The sequence below is a fragment of the Mesoplodon bidens genome, assembly GCF_964165515.1.
Source record: "Mesoplodon bidens genome assembly, chromosome: X".
Classification (NCBI taxonomy): Eukaryota; Metazoa; Chordata; class Mammalia; order Artiodactyla; family Ziphiidae; genus Mesoplodon; species Mesoplodon bidens.
The window spans coordinates 130536959-130553722 of NC_138163.1; positions in this window are offsets into that span (position 1 = coordinate 130536959).

Here is a 16764-nt window from a genome sequence, read left to right on the forward strand (position 1 = left end):
TGATGTATATTCTGACCAGTGTGAGCTGATATACCTCTTTGGGGTTGGATTTGCATGCGTCTCATAAACCCTTGAAATTGAGCTTTCTGGCATGTCCTTTTTTTCTTCAAACTGTGAGTACAGCTTACCTCTTCAAATTGTTTTCGTGAAGTATGTGTGACATTTAGAAATATTTTGGCCATTACCTCCATCAAGACATTTTGTGGGGAGGTTTCTTTTACAGCCCTCCAGTACTGGTGCATATGAAGTGACCCTTAGCAGAGGTTTTAAAGCTGCTGTTGCAGGTAACGGCCAGAGGGCGGCAGCATTTCTGCTTTTCCCAATCTGGTAACTAGGGAAACAGACCTTCCTGGCAGTGGTGTTCCTCGGTTATATATTAGAGTGGAATGTGCCCGGCTAAACCCCCAAATGCTGATGTCTCCTTACTTATGTTTGTTTTCTAAATTGAATTTATATTTTTTATTGGAGTCATATTCCATTGCGTACATGGACCACTTCTTCTTGGTGCATTCCTCTGTTGATGGACATTTTCGTAGCTTCCACGTGTAGTCTATGGTAAATATTGCTGGAGTGCAGGATTTTCAGCCTGTATCTTTTTTTAATGGTTTTGATTTCTTTTGCGGTATGTGGGCCTCTCACTGCGGTGGCCCCTCCCATTGCAGAGCAGAGGCTCTGGATGCACAGGTCCAGCAGCCATAGCTCACGCGACCAGCCTCTCCACGGCATGTGGGAGCTTCCCGGACCGGGGCACGAACCCGTGTCCCCTGCATCGGCAGGCGGACTCTCAACCTCTGCGCCACCAGGGAAGCCCAGCCTGTTTATTTTTGATTCTCATCTTGTCAGGCGATAGGCCCAGCAGTGGGTATGCTTGATTGAATGGTAGCTCAATATTTACCTTTCCAAGACACTTCCTTTGTGTTTTCCTTACTGGCTCTTTACATGTCCCACGTTGAACCAAGGGTAGGCATTTCTCCTCAAACCCTTCAGCATTTACTGTTTGCAGAATTTTTGCTGATGGCCATTCTGACTGGTGTGAGCTGATAGGTTTTTTGTAATTTGGATTTGCATGTCTTGAATTATTCCTCGTGTTCAGCATTTTTCCACGCCTTTTTAAAGTTCTGTTAAAATAACAGAAAAAAACAGAGAGTACAATTAACCTCTGGAAATTGTCTTCTTGAAAGGTTGCCCTCTTTTGAATTTTTGGTCAATTTTCGAACCCAGGATTGTTTCTGAGGTCAGGTGTCATTCATAGGCCTGTAATGAGTGTGAATATCTAGTGAGCATTAGCACTGGGTTTAAAGCTGCTGTTTTGGGAAACGGCCACAAGGCGGCAGCATTTCTCCATTCCCAAATCTGGTTACGAGGGCAGCAGAGCCTTTCTGGAAGTCCTGTTCCTAGGTTGTAAATTAAAATGGAATGTGCCAGGAGAAACCCCAATAAGTTTATGTCACATTACTTCTTGTTTTAGTTTTTTTAATCGGGGTAATGTTTAGAATACTGTTTGTCCTCAGTGTACACAATCTGGTTCATTTGTGCATAACATATATATATATATATATATATATATATATATATATATATATATATTCATGTACAGAGCCACTTCCCATGTAAATTATTGCAGAGATTTCCATAGACATCCCTGGCTATATGGTCGGTCTTTCTGTTATATGTATTAAATAGGTATTTGTACACGTATGGTAACCCTAATCTTAATTTTTCCATTCCCCCCACCTGTCCTTTTAGATAAGCATAGTTTGATTTCTAAGCCTGTGAGTGTCTTTCTCTGTGGAAATATGTTCATTTGTGTCAGTTGTTAGATAACGCCTATAAGTGATATCATAGGATATGTCTTTTGCTTTCCGACTTACCTCATGTTCTGTGATTATCTCTAGGCTCATCTATGGTGCCTCAAAGAGCAGTGTTTCATTGTTTTCCATGGCTAATATTCCATTGTGTACATGGACCACTTCTTCTTTTTCCACTCATCTGGTGATGGACATTTTGGTTGCTTCCGTGTCTTGGCTATTGTGAAAATTCCTGCAGTGCAGCTGCTGAAGCCTGTGCCTTCTCGACTCTGGACTTCTCAGGTGAGAGTCTCAGCGGTGGGCCTGCTGAATGGAATGGTGGCTCAATTTTTACTTTGAAACACAGCTCCTTTCTGTTCTCATTATTGGCTGTTACCACTTTACATCTCACCAGCAGCTAGAGGGTACACAGTTCTCTAAAACCCCTTCAGCATTTGTTGTTTGCAGACTTTTAGCTGACGGTAGTTGGCATGTGTGAGTTGAAACCTTTTTGGAGGTTAGATTTGCATGAGTCTAATAATTCCTGATGTTGAGCTTTTATCCATTTTCCTCTTTTTTGAAAATGAGTGAGTAAAACTTACCCCTCCATACTATCTCCTTGAAAAATGTGCCAGTTTGGAATTTTTTTGGCCATTCCCTACCTCCGCACAATTATGTAGGGCAGGTGTCCTTTACAGCCCTGAGTCCTTGTGAATGTTAAGTGACCATGAGCTGTGGGTTTAATGCCGCTCTTGCGGGAAACGGCCACAAGGCGGCAGCATTTCTACATTTCCAACTCTGGGTTTTTGGGCAACAGAGCTTTCCTGGAAATCGTGTTAGTAAGCTGCAAATTAGAGTGGAATGTGCCAGCGCAAACCCCCAAGAGCTTATATCTCCTAAATTGTTGTTTGTTTATTAAATTTAATTTTTATGAATTATCAGAGCCAATTTGATAAAAATGTAGATTCTCCTAGGTGTACAGTTTCTGGTTCATCCTATCAATGTATCTGTCTATTCCTCTTTCGATCCTTTCCCGTGTATGTTATTATAGGGTGTTGCATAGACCTCTCTTCCTATTCCATAGGCACTTTGTGATTATACATTTCATAAGTATTAGTGCATATCTGTTAACCCCCATGTCCTAGTTCATACATTCCTTATTCCTTTCCATTTGGTTAAACATTAATTGGTTTTCTGAATCTATGCGTGTCCGTCTCTTGGAAATTATTTCATGGGTATCAATTTTTAGGTAACACCTATAAGTGATGTCATAAGATGTCTGTCTTTCGGTTTCTTTCTTACTTCAAGTTGGGTGATTATCTCTAGATCCTTCTATGATGGTGCCAACGGCACTGTTCCATGCTTTTTCATGGCTAATATTCCAATGTGTACATGGACGACTTCTTCTTGGTGCATTTTTCTGTTGATGGACATTTCGGTTTCTTCCAGGTCTTGGCTATGGTCCGTGTTGCTGCAGTGCAGGATTGCCAGCCTGTGTCTTTTCGATTCTGGTCTAATCAGGTGAAAGGCCCATGAGTGGGCCTACCAGATCACATGGTAGCTCCATATTTACCCTTAAACGCACCTCCATTCTGTTCTCACTACTGGCTGTGACCAGGTTTCATCCCACCAGCAGCTAAAGGGTACGCAGTTCTCTAAAACCCCTTCGGCATTTATTCTTTGTAGACTTTTTTGCTGCTGACCATTCTGACGGCTGTGAGGTGAACTTTTTTGTACACTGGATTTGCATGGCTTTATTGATTCCTGATGTTCAGCCTTTTTCCATTCCCATTTTGTTAACAAAAAAGAAAGAAAGTAAAAGAAACAGAAGACAGATGTGCATAAAATATGCCTCTTGAAACTGTCGTTTTGAAATATGGACATCTTTTGAATGTTTTGATCGATATACGACCCCAGGATTTTTTTTCAGGGAGGTGTCATTTACAGGCCTGCAATTATTTTGAATATCAACTGACCTTTAGTGCTGGGATTAAAGCTGCTGTTGTGTGAGACGGCCACAAGGTGGCAGCAGTTCTCCTTTACCAAATCTGGTTACTAGGGCAACAGAGCCTCAATGGAAGTCGTGTTCTAGGTTGTAATTTAGAATGGAATGTATCAGGAAAGCCCCTTCAATTTATGTCTCACTATTTCTTGTTTGTTTTTTTAATTTAATTTTTATTTTTCATCACAGCAAGTTTGATTACAATGTTTGGCATGTTGTAGGTGTGCAAGATGTGGTTCTTTTACACATATACATATGTCTATTCTTCCTGGGATCCTTGTCCCATGTACGTTATGACAGAATGTTGAGTAGTCTTCTCTTGGTATTCCGTAGGTCTTTGGTGATTATATAGTTCACCTGTGTTTGTATATGTCTGTTAACCCCAATATCCTAATGTATCCAATCCTCACACCTTTCCATTGGTGAACCATAAGTTTGTTTAATGAATCTGTGATTGCCCTTCTCTGTGGAAATATCTTCACTGCTATCAATTTTTAGGTAACACCTATAAGTGATATCATAGGATATGTGTCTCTCTCTGTCTGACTTAGTACAAGTCGCGTGACTACCTCTAGACTCATCTACGGTGCTGCACATGGCATTGTGTCCTTTTTTCCCTTGGCTAATATTCCCTCTGTACATGTACCAGTTCTTCTTTGTCCACTCATCTGTTGATGGACTTTTTGGTTGCTTCCATGTCTTGGCTATTGTCATAGAGCGGCAATGCACATTTGCCTGCCTGTGTCTTTCCAATTCTGTGTTCTTAGGTGATAGGCCCAGGAGTGGGCCTGCTGGATCATACAGTAGCAAAATGTTTACTTAACAAAGGCACCTCCCTTCTGTTCTCATTAGTGGCTCTTACCAGGTTACGTCCCTCTTAAAGTTGAGGGTATGCACTTCTCCACAACACCTTCAGCGTTTACTCTTTGTAGTGTTTTTTTGCTGATGTATATTCTGACCAGTGTGAGCTGATATACCTCTTTGGGGTTGGATTTGCATGCGTCTCATAAACCCTTGAAATTGAGCTTTCTGGCATGTCCTTTTTTTCTTCAAACTGTGAGTACAGCTTACCTCTTCAAATTGTTTTCGTGAAGTATGTGTGACATTTAGAAATATTTTGGCCATTACCTCCATCAAGACATTTTGTGGGGAGGTTTCTTTTACAGCCCTCCAGTACTGGTGCATATGAAGTGACCCTTAGCAGAGGTTTTAAAGCTGCTGTTGCAGGTAACGGCCAGAGGGCGGCAGCATTTCTGCTTTTCCCAATCTGGTAACTAGGGAAACAGACCTTCCTGGCAGTGGTGTTCCTCGGTTATATATTAGAGTGGAATGTGCCCGGCTAAACCCCCAAATGCTGATGTCTCCTTACTTATGTTTGTTTTCTAAATTGAATTTATATTTTTTATTGGAGTCATATTCCATTGCGTACATGGACCACTTCTTCTTGGTGCATTCCTCTGTTGATGGACATTTTCGTAGCTTCCACGTGTAGTCTATGGTAAATATTGCTGGAGTGCAGGATTTTCAGCCTGTATCTTTTTTTAATGGTTTTGATTTCTTTTGCGGTATGTGGGCCTCTCACTGCGGTGGCCCCTCCCATTGCAGAGCAGAGGCTCTGGATGCACAGGTCCAGCAGCCATAGCTCATGCGACCAGCCTCTCCACGGCATGTGGGAGCTTCCCGGACCGGGGCACGAACCCGTGTCCCCTGCATCGGCAGGCGGACTCTCAACCTCTGCGCCACCAGGGAAGCCCAGCCTGTTTATTTTTGATTCTCATCTTGTCAGGCGATAGGCCCAGCAGTGGGTATGCTTGATTGAATGGTAGCTCAATATTTACCTTTCCAAGACACTTCCTTTGTGTTTTCCTTACTGGCTCTTTACATGTCCCACGTTGAACCAAGGGTAGGCATTTCTCCTCAAACCCTTCAGCATTTACTGTTTGCAGAATTTTTGCTGATGGCCATTCTGACTGGTGTGAGCTGATAGGTTTTTTGTAATTTGGATTTGCATGTCTTGAATTATTCCTCGTGTTCAGCATTTTTCCACGCCTTTTTAAAGTTCTGTTAAAATAACAGAAAAAAACAGAGAGTACAATTAACCTCTGGAAATTGTCTTCTTGAAAGGTTGCCCTCTTTTGAATTTTTGGTCAATTTTCGAACCCAGGATTGTTTCTGAGGTCAGGTGTCATTCATAGGCCTGTAATGAGTGTGAATATCTAGTGAGCATTAGCACTGGGTTTAAAGCTGCTGTTTTGGGAAACGGCCACAAGGCGGCAGCATTTCTCCATTCCCAAATCTGGTTACGAGGGCAGCAGAGCCTTTCTGGAAGTCCTGTTCCTAGGTTGTAAATTAAAATGGAATGTGCCAGGAGAAACCCCAATAAGTTTATGTCACATTACTTCTTGTTTTAGTTTTTTTAATCGGGGTAATGTTTAGAATACTGTTTGTCCTCAGTGTACACAATCTGGTTCATTTGTGCATAACATATATATATATATATATATATATATATATATATATATATATATATATATTCATGTACAGAGCCACTTCCCATGTAAATTATTGCAGAGATTTCCATAGACATCCCTGGCTATATGGTCGGTCTTTCTGTTATATGTATTTAATAGGTATTTGTACACGTATGGTAACCCTAATCTTAATTTTTCCATTCCCCCCACCTGTCCTTTTAGATAAGCATAGTTTGATTTCTAAGCCTGTGAGTGTCTTTCTCTGTGGAAATATGTTCATTTGTGTCAGTTGTTAGATAACGCCTATAAGTGATACCATAGGATATGTCTTTTGCTTTCCGACTTACCTCATGTTCTGTGATTATCTCTAGGCTCATCTATGGTGCCTCAAAGAGCAGTGTTTCATTGTTTTCCATGGCTAATATTCCATTGTGTACATGGACCACTTCTTCTTTTTCCACTCATCTGGTGATGGACATTTTGGTTGCTTCCGTGTCTTGGCTATTGTGAAAATTCCTGCAGTGCAGCTGCTGAAGCCTGTGCCTTCTCGACTCTGGACTTCTCAGGTGAGAGTCTCAGCGGTGGGCCTGCTGAATGGAATGGTGGCTCAATTTTTACTTTGAAACACAGCTCCTTTCTGTTCTCATTATTGGCTGTTACCACTTTACATCTCACCAGCAGCTAGAGGGTACACAGTTCTCTAAAACCCCTTCAGCATTTGTTGTTTGCAGACTTTTAGCTGACGGTAGTTGGCATGTGTGAGTTGAAACCTTTTTGGAGGTTAGATTTGCATGAGTCTAATAATTCCTGATGTTGAGCTTTTATCCATTTTCCTCTTTTTTGAAAATGAGTGAGTAAAACTTACCCCTCCATACTATCTCCTTGAAAAATGTGCCAGTTTGGAATTTTTTTGGCCATTCCCTACCTCCGCACAATTATGTAGGGCAGGTGTCCTTTACAGCCCTGAGTCCTTGTGAATGTTAAGTGACCATGAGCTGTGGGTTTAATGCCGCTCTTGCGGGAAACGGCCACAAGGCGGCAGCATTTCTACATTTCCAACTCTGGGTTTTTGGGCAACAGAGCTTTCCTGGAAATCGTGTTAGTAAGCTGCAAATTAGAGTGGAATGTGCCAGCGCAAACCCCCAAGAGCTTATATCTCCTAAATTGTTGTTTGTTTATTAAATTTAATTTTTATGAATTATCAGAGCCAATTTGATAAAAATGTAGATTCTCCTAGGTGTACAGTTTCTGGTTCATCCTATCAATGTATCTGTCTATTCCTCTTTCGATCCTTTCCCGTGTATGTTATTATAGGGTGTTGCATAGACCTCTCTTCCTATTCCATAGGCACTTTGTGATTATACATTTCATAAGTATTAGTGCATATCTGTTAACCCCCATGTCCTAGTTCATACATTCCTTATTCCTTTCCATTTGGTTAAACATTAATTGGTTTTCTGAATCTATGCGTGTCCGTCTCTTGGAAATTATTTCATGGGTATCAATTTTTAGGTAACACCTATAAGTGATGTCATAAGATGTCTGTCTTTCGGTTTCTTTCTTACTTCAAGTTGGGTGATTATCTCTAGATCCTTCTATGATGGTGCCAACGGCACTGTTCCATGCTTTTTCATGGCTAATATTCCAATGTGTACATGGACGACTTCTTCTTGGTGCATTTTTCTGTTGATGGACATTTCGGTTTCTTCCAGGTCTTGGCTATGGTCCGTGTTGCTGCAGTGCAGGATTGCCAGCCTGTGTCTTTTCGATTCTGGTCTAATCAGGTGAAAGGCCCATGAGTGGGCCTACCAGATCACATGGTAGCTCCATATTTACCCTTAAACGCACCTCCATTCTGTTCTCACTACTGGCTGTGACCAGGTTTCATCCCACCAGCAGCTAAAGGGTACGCAGTTCTCTAAAACCCCTTCGGCATTTATTCTTTGTAGACTTTTTTGCTGCTGACCATTCTGACGGCTGTGAGGTGAACTTTTTTGTACACTGGATTTGCATGGCTTTATTGATTCCTGATGTTCAGCCTTTTTCCATTCCCATTTTGTTAACAAAAAAGAAAGAAAGTAAAAGAAACAGAAGACAGATGTGCATAAAATATGCCTCTTGAAACTGTCGTTTTGAAATATGGACATCTTTTGAATGTTTTGATCGATATACGACCCCAGGATTTTTTTTCAGGGAGGTGTCATTTACAGGCCTGCAATTATTTTGAATATCAACTGACCTTTAGTGCTGGGATTAAAGCTGCTGTTGTGTGAGACGGCCACAAGGTGGCAGCAGTTCTCCTTTACCAAATCTGGTTACTAGGGCAACAGAGCCTCAATGGAAGTCGTGTTCTAGGTTGTAATTTAGAATGGAATGTATCAGGAAAGCCCCTTCAATTTATGTCTCACTATTTCTTGTTTGTTTTTTTAATTTAATTTTTATTTTTCATCACAGCAAGTTTGATTACAATGTTTGGCATGTTGTAGGTGTGCAAGATGTGGTTCTTTTACACATATACATATGTCTATTCTTCCTGGGATCCTTGTCCCATGTACGTTATGACAGAATGTTGAGTAGTCTTCTCTTGGTATTCCGTAGGTCTTTGGTGATTATATAGTTCACCTGTGTTTGTATATGTCTGTTAACCCCAATATCCTAATGTATCCAATCCTCACACCTTTCCATTGGTGAACCATAAGTTTGTTTAATGAATCTGTGATTGCCCTTCTCTGTGGAAATATCTTCACTGCTATCAATTTTTAGGTAACACCTATAAGTGATATCATAGGATATGTGTCTCTCTCTGTCTGACTTAGTACAAGTCGCGTGACTACCTCTAGACTCATCTACGGTGCTGCACATGGCATTGTGTCCTCTTTTCCCTTGGCTAATATTCCCTCTGTACATGTACCAGTTCTTCTTTGTCCACTCATCTGTTGATGGACTTTTTGGTTGCTTCCATGTCTTGGCTATTGTAATAGAGCGGCAATGCACATTTGCCTGCCTGTGTCTTTCCAATTCTGTGTTCTTAGGTGATAGGCCCAGGAGTGGGCCTGCTGGATCATACAGTAGCAAAATGTTTACTTAACAAAGGCACCTCCCTTCTGTTCTCATTAGTGGCTCTTACCAGGTTACGTCCCTCTTAAAGTTGAGGGTATGCACTTCTCCACAACACCTTCAGCGTTTACTCTTTGTAGTGTTTTTTTGCTGATGTATATTCTGACCAGTGTGAGCTGATATACCTCTTTGGGGTTGGATTTGCATGCGTCTCATAAACCCTTGAAATTGAGCTTTCTGGCATGTCCTTTTTTTCTTCAAACTGTGAGTACAGCTTACCTCTTCAAATTGTTTTCGTGAAGTATGTGTGACATTTAGAAATATTTTGGCCATTACCTCCATCAAGACATTTTGTGGGGAGGTTTCTTTTACAGCCCTCAGTACTGGTGCATATGAAGTGACCCTTAGCAGAGGTTTTAAAGCTGCTGTTGCAGGTAACGGCCAGAGGGCGGCAGCATTTCTGCTTTTCCCAATCTGGTAACTAGGGAAACAGACCTTCCTGGCAGTGGTGTTCCTCGGTTATATATTAGAGTGGAATGTGCCCGGCTAAACCCCCAAATGCTGATGTCTCCTTACTTATGTTTGTTTTCTAAATTGAATTTATATTTTTTATTGGAGTCATATTCCATTGCGTACATGGACCACTTCTTCTTGGTGCATTCCTCTGTTGATGGACATTTTCGTAGCTTCCACGTGTAGTCTATGGTAAATATTGCTGGAGTGCAGGATTTTCAGCCTGTATCTTTTTTTAATGGTTTTGATTTCTTTTGCGGTATGTGGGCCTCTCACTGCGGTGGCCCCTCCCATTGCAGAGCAGAGGCTCTGGATGCACAGGTCCAGCAGCCATAGCTCATGCGACCAGCCTCTCCACGGCATGTGGGAGCTTCCCGGACCGGGGCACGAACCCGTGTCCCCTGCATCGGCAGGCGGACTCTCAACCTCTGCGCCACCAGGGAAGCCCAGCCTGTTTATTTTTGATTCTCATCTTGTCAGGCGATAGGCCCAGCAGTGGGTATGCTTGATTGAATGGTAGCTCAATATTTACCTTTCCAAGACACTTCCTTTGTGTTTTCCTTACTGGCTCTTTACATGTCCCACGTTGAACCAAGGGTAGGCATTTCTCCTCAAACCCTTCAGCATTTACTGTTTGCAGAATTTTTGCTGATGGCCATTCTGACTGGTGTGAGCTGATAGGTTTTTTGTAATTTGGATTTGCATGTCTTGAATTATTCCTCGTGTTCAGCATTTTTCCACGCCTTTTTAAAGTTCTGTTAAAATAACAGAAAAAAACAGAGAGTACAATTAACCTCTGGAAATTGTCTTCTTGAAAGGTTGCCCTCTTTTGAATTTTTGGTCAATTTTCGAACCCAGGATTGTTTCTGAGGTCAGGTGTCATTCATAGGCCTGTAATGAGTGTGAATATCTAGTGAGCATTAGCACTGGGTTTAAAGCTGCTGTTTTGGGAAACAGCCACAAGGCGGCAGCATTTCTCCATTCCCAAATCTGGTTACGAGGGCAGCAGAGCCTTTCTGGAAGTCCTGTTCCTAGGTTGTAAATTAAAATGGAATGTGCCAGGAGAAACCCCAATAAGTTTATGTCACATTACTTCTTGTTTTAGTTTTTTTAATCGGGGTAATGTTTAGAATACTGTTTGTCCTCAGTGTACACAATCTGGTTCATTTGTGCATAACATATATATATATATATATATATATATATATTCATGTACAGAGCCACTTCCCATGTAAATTATTGCAGAGATTTCCATAGACATCCCTGGCTATATGGTCGGTCTTTCTGTTATATGTATTTAATAGGTATTTGTACACGTATGGTAACCCTAATCTTAATTTTTCCATTCCCCCCACCTGTCCTTTTAGATAAGCATAGTTTGATTTCTAAGCCTGTGAGTGTCTTTCTCTGTGGAAATATGTTCATTTGTGTCAGTTGTTAGATAACGCCTATAAGTGATACCATAGGATATGTCTTTTGCTTTCCGACTTACCTCATGTTCTGTGATTATCTCTAGGCTCATCTATGGTGCCTCAAAGAGCAGTGTTTCATTGTTTTCCATGGCTAATATTCCATTGTGTACATGGACCACTTCTTCTTTTTCCACTCATCTGGTGATGGACATTTTGGTTGCTTCCGTGTCTTGGCTATTGTGAAAATTCCTGCAGTGCAGCTGCTGAAGCCTGTGCCTTCTCGACTCTGGACTTCTCAGGTGAGAGTCTCAGCGGTGGGCCTGCTGAATGGAATGGTGGCTCAATTTTTACTTTGAAACACAGCTCCTTTCTGTTCTCATTATTGGCTGTTACCACTTTACATCTCACCAGCAGCTAGAGGGTACACAGTTCTCTAAAACCCCTTCAGCATTTGTTGTTTGCAGACTTTTAGCTGACGGTAGTTGGCATGTGTGAGTTGAAACCTTTTTGGAGGTTAGATTTGCATGAGTCTAATAATTCCTGATGTTGAGCTTTTATCCATTTTCCTCTTTTTTGAAAATGAGTGAGTAAAACTTACCCCTCCATACTATCTCCTTGAAAAATGTGCCAGTTTGGAATTTTTTTGGCCATTCCCTACCTCCGCACAATTATGTAGGGCAGGTGTCCTTTACAGCCCTGAGTCCTTGTGAATGTTAAGTGACCATGAGCTGTGGGTTTAATGCCGCTCTTGCGGGAAACGGCCACAAGGCGGCAGCATTTCTACATTTCCAACTCTGGGTTTTTGGGCAACAGAGCTTTCCTGGAAATCGTGTTAGTAAGCTGCAAATTAGAGTGGAATGTGCCAGCGCAAACCCCCAAGAGCTTATATCTCCTAAATTGTTGTTTGTTTATTAAATTTAATTTTTATGAATTATCAGAGCCAATTTGATAAAAATGTAGATTCTCCTAGGTGTACAGTTTCTGGTTCATCCTATCAATGTATCTGTCTATTCCTCTTTCGATCCTTTCCCGTGTATGTTATTATAGGGTGTTGCATAGACCTCTCTTCCTATTCCATAGGCACTTTGTGATTATACATTTCATAAGTATTAGTGCATATCTGTTAACCCCCATGTCCTAGTTCATACATTCCTTATTCCTTTCCATTTGGTTAAACATTAATTGGTTTTCTGAATCTATGCGTGTCCGTCTCTTGGAAATTATTTCATGGGTATCAATTTTTAGGTAACACCTATAAGTGATGTCATAAGATGTCTGTCTTTCGGTTTCTTTCTTACTTCAAGTTGGGTGATTATCTCTAGATCCTTCTATGATGGTGCCAACGGCACTGTTCCATGCTTTTTCATGGCTAATATTCCAATGTGTACATGGACGACTTCTTCTTGGTGCATTTTTCTGTTGATGGACATTTCGGTTTCTTCCAGGTCTTGGCTATGGTCCGTGTTGCTGCAGTGCAGGATTGCCAGCCTGTGTCTTTTCGATTCTGGTCTAATCAGGTGAAAGGCCCATGAGTGGGCCTACCAGATCACATGGTAGCTCCATATTTACCCTTAAACGCACCTCCATTCTGTTCTCACTACTGGCTGTGACCAGGTTTCATCCCACCAGCAGCTAAAGGGTACGCAGTTCTCTAAAACCCCTTCGGCATTTATTCTTTGTAGACTTTTTTGCTGCTGACCATTCTGACGGCTGTGAGGTGAACTTTTTTGTACACTGGATTTGCATGGCTTTATTGATTCCTGATGTTCAGCCTTTTTCCATTCCCATTTTGTTAACAAAAAAGAAAGAAAGTAAAAGAAACAGAAGACAGATGTGCATAAAATATGCCTCTTGAAACTGTCGTTTTGAAATATGGACGTCTTTTGAATGTTTTGATCGATATACGACCCCAGGATTTTTTTTCAGGGAGGTGTCATTTACAGGCCTGCAATTATTTTGAATATCAACTGACCTTTAGTGCTGGGATTAAAGCTGCTGTTGTGTGAGACGGCCACAAGGTGGCAGCAGTTCTCCTTTACCAAATCTGGTTACTAGGGCAACAGAGCCTCAATGGAAGTCGTGTTCTAGGTTGTAATTTAGAATGGAATGTATCAGGAAAGCCCCTTCAATTTATGTCTCACTATTTCTTGTTTGTTTTTTTAATTTAATTTTTATTTTTCATCACAGCAAGTTTGATTACAATGTTTGGCATGTTGTAGGTGTGCAAGATGTGGTTCTTTTACACATATACATATGTCTATTCTTCCTGGGATCCTTGTCCCATGTACGTTATGACAGAATGTTGAGTAGTCTTCTCTTGGTATTCCGTAGGTCTTTGGTGATTATATAGTTCACCTGTGTTTGTATATGTCTGTTAACCCCAATATCCTAATGTATCCAATCCTCACACCTTTCCATTGGTGAACCATAAGTTTGTTTAATGAATCTGTGATTGCCCTTCTCTGTGGAAATATCTTCACTGCTATCAATTTTTAGGTAACACCTATAAGTGATATCATAGGATATGTGTCTCTCTCTGTCTGACTTAGTACAAGTCGCGTGACTACCTCTAGACTCATCTACGGTGCTGCACATGGCATTGTGTCCTTTTTTCCCTTGGCTAATATTCCCTCTGTACATGTACCAGTTCTTCTTTGTCCACTCATCTGTTGATGGACTTTTTGGTTGCTTCCATGTCTTGGCTATTGTCATAGAGCGGCAATGCACATTTGCCTGCCTGTGTCTTTCCAATTCTGTGTTCTTAGGTGATAGGCCCAGGAGTGGGCCTGCTGGATCATACAGTAGCAAAATGTTTACTTAACAAAGGCACCTCCCTTCTGTTCTCATTAGTGGCTCTTACCAGGTTACGTCCCTCTTAAAGTTGAGGGTATGCACTTCTCCACAACACCTTCAGCGTTTACTCTTTGTAGTGTTTTTTTGCTGATGTATATTCTGACCAGTGTGAGCTGATATACCTCTTTGGGGTTGGATTTGCATGCGTCTCATAAACCCTTGAAATTGAGCTTTCTGGCATGTCCTTTTTTTCTTCAAACTGTGAGTACAGCTTACCTCTTCAAATTGTTTTCGTGAAGTATGTGTGACATTTAGAAATATTTTGGCCATTACCTCCATCAAGACATTTTGTGGGGAGGTTTCTTTTACAGCCCTCCAGTACTGGTGCATATGAAGTGACCCTTAGCAGAGGTTTTAAAGCTGCTGTTGCAGGTAACGGCCAGAGGGCGGCAGCATTTCTGCTTTTCCCAATCTGGTAACTAGGGAAACAGACCTTCCTGGCAGTGGTGTTCCTCGGTTATATATTAGAGTGGAATGTGCCCGGCTAAACCCCCAAATGCTGATGTCTCCTTACTTATGTTTGTTTTCTAAATTGAATTTATATTTTTTATTGGAGTCATATTCCATTGCGTACATGGACCACTTCTTCTTGGTGCATTCCTCTGTTGATGGACATTTTCGTAGCTTCCACGTGTAGTCTATGGTAAATATTGCTGGAGTGCAGGATTTTCAGCCTGTATCTTTTTTTAATGGTTTTGATTTCTTTTGCGGTATGTGGGCCTCTCACTGCGGTGGCCCCTCCCATTGCAGAGCAGAGGCTCTGGATGCACAGGTCCAGCAGCCATAGCTCATGCGACCAGCCTCTCCACGGCATGTGGGAGCTTCCCGGACCGGGGCACGAACCCGTGTCCCCTGCATCGGCAGGCGGACTCTCAACCTCTGCGCCACCAGGGAAGCCCAGCCTGTTTATTTTTGATTCTCATCTTGTCAGGCGATAGGCCCAGCAGTGGGTATGCTTGATTGAATGGTAGCTCAATATTTACCTTTCCAAGACACTTCCTTTGTGTTTTCCTTACTGGCTCTTTACATGTCCCACGTTGAACCAAGGGTAGGCATTTCTCCTCAAACCCTTCAGCATTTACTGTTTGCAGAATTTTTGCTGATGGCCATTCTGACTGGTGTGAGCTGATAGGTTTTTTGTAATTTGGATTTGCATGTCTTGAATTATTCCTCGTGTTCAGCATTTTTCCACGCCTTTTTAAAGTTCTGTTAAAATAACAGAAAAAAACAGAGAGTACAATTAACCTCTGGAAATTGTCTTCTTGAAAGGTTGCCCTCTTTTGAATTTTTGGTCAATTTTCGAACCCAGGATTGTTTCTGAGGTCAGGTGTCATTCATAGGCCTGTAATGAGTGTGAATATCTAGTGAGCATTAGCACTGGGTTTAAAGCTGCTGTTTTGGGAAACGGCCACAAGGCGGCAGCATTTCTCCATTCCCAAATCTGGTTACGAGGGCAGCAGAGCCTTTCTGGAAGTCCTGTTCCTAGGTTGTAAATTAAAATGGAATGTGCCAGGAGAAACCCCAATAAGTTTATGTCACATTACTTCTTGTTTTAGTTTTTTTAATCGGGGTAATGTTTAGAATACTGTTTGTCCTCAGTGTACACAATCTGGTTCATTTGTGCATAACATATATATATATATATATATATATATATTCATGTACAGAGCCACTTCCCATGTAAATTATTGCAGAGATTTCCATAGACATCCCTGGCTATATGGTCGGTCTTTCTGTTATATGTATTTAATAGGTATTTGTACACGTATGGTAACCCTAATCTTAATTTTTCCATTCCCCCCACCTGTCCTTTTAGATAAGCATAGTTTGATTTCTAAGCCTGTGAGTGTCTTTCTCTGTGGAAATATGTTCATTTGTGTCAGTTGTTAGATAACGCCTATAAGTGATATCATAGGATATGTCTTTTGCTTTCCGACTTACCTCATGTTCTGTGATTATCTCTAGGCTCATCTATGGTGCCTCAAAGAGCAGTGTTTCATTGTTTTCCATGGCTAATATTCCATTGTGTACATGGACCACTTCTTCTTTTTCCACTCATCTGGTGATGGACATTTTGGTTGCTTCCGTGTCTTGGCTATTGTGAAAATTCCTGCAGTGCAGGTGCTGAAGCCTGTGCCTTCTCGACTCTGGACTTCTCAGGTGAGAGTCTCAGCGGTGGGCCTGCTGAATGGAATGGTGGCTCAATTTTTACTTTGAAACACAGCTCCTTTCTGTTCTCATTATTGGCTGTTACCACTTTACATCTCACCAGCAGCTAGAGGGTACACAGTTCTCTAAAACCCCTTCAGCATTTGTTGTTTGCAGACTTTTAGCTGACGGTAGTTGGCATGTGTGAGTTGAAACCTTTTTGGAGGTTAGATTTGCATGAGTCTAATAATTCCTGATGTTGAGCTTTTATCCATTTTCCTCTTTTTTGAAAATGAGTGAGTAAAACTTACCCCTCCATACTATCTCCTTGAAAAATGTGCCAGTTTGGAATTTTTTTGGCCATTCCCTACCTCCGCACAATTATGTAGGGCAGGTGTCCTTTACAGCCCTGAGTCCTTGTGAATGTTAAGTGACCATGAGCTGTGGGTTTAATGCCGCTCTTGCGGGAAACGGCCACAAGGCGGCAGCATTTCTACATTTCCAACTCTGGGTTTTTGGGC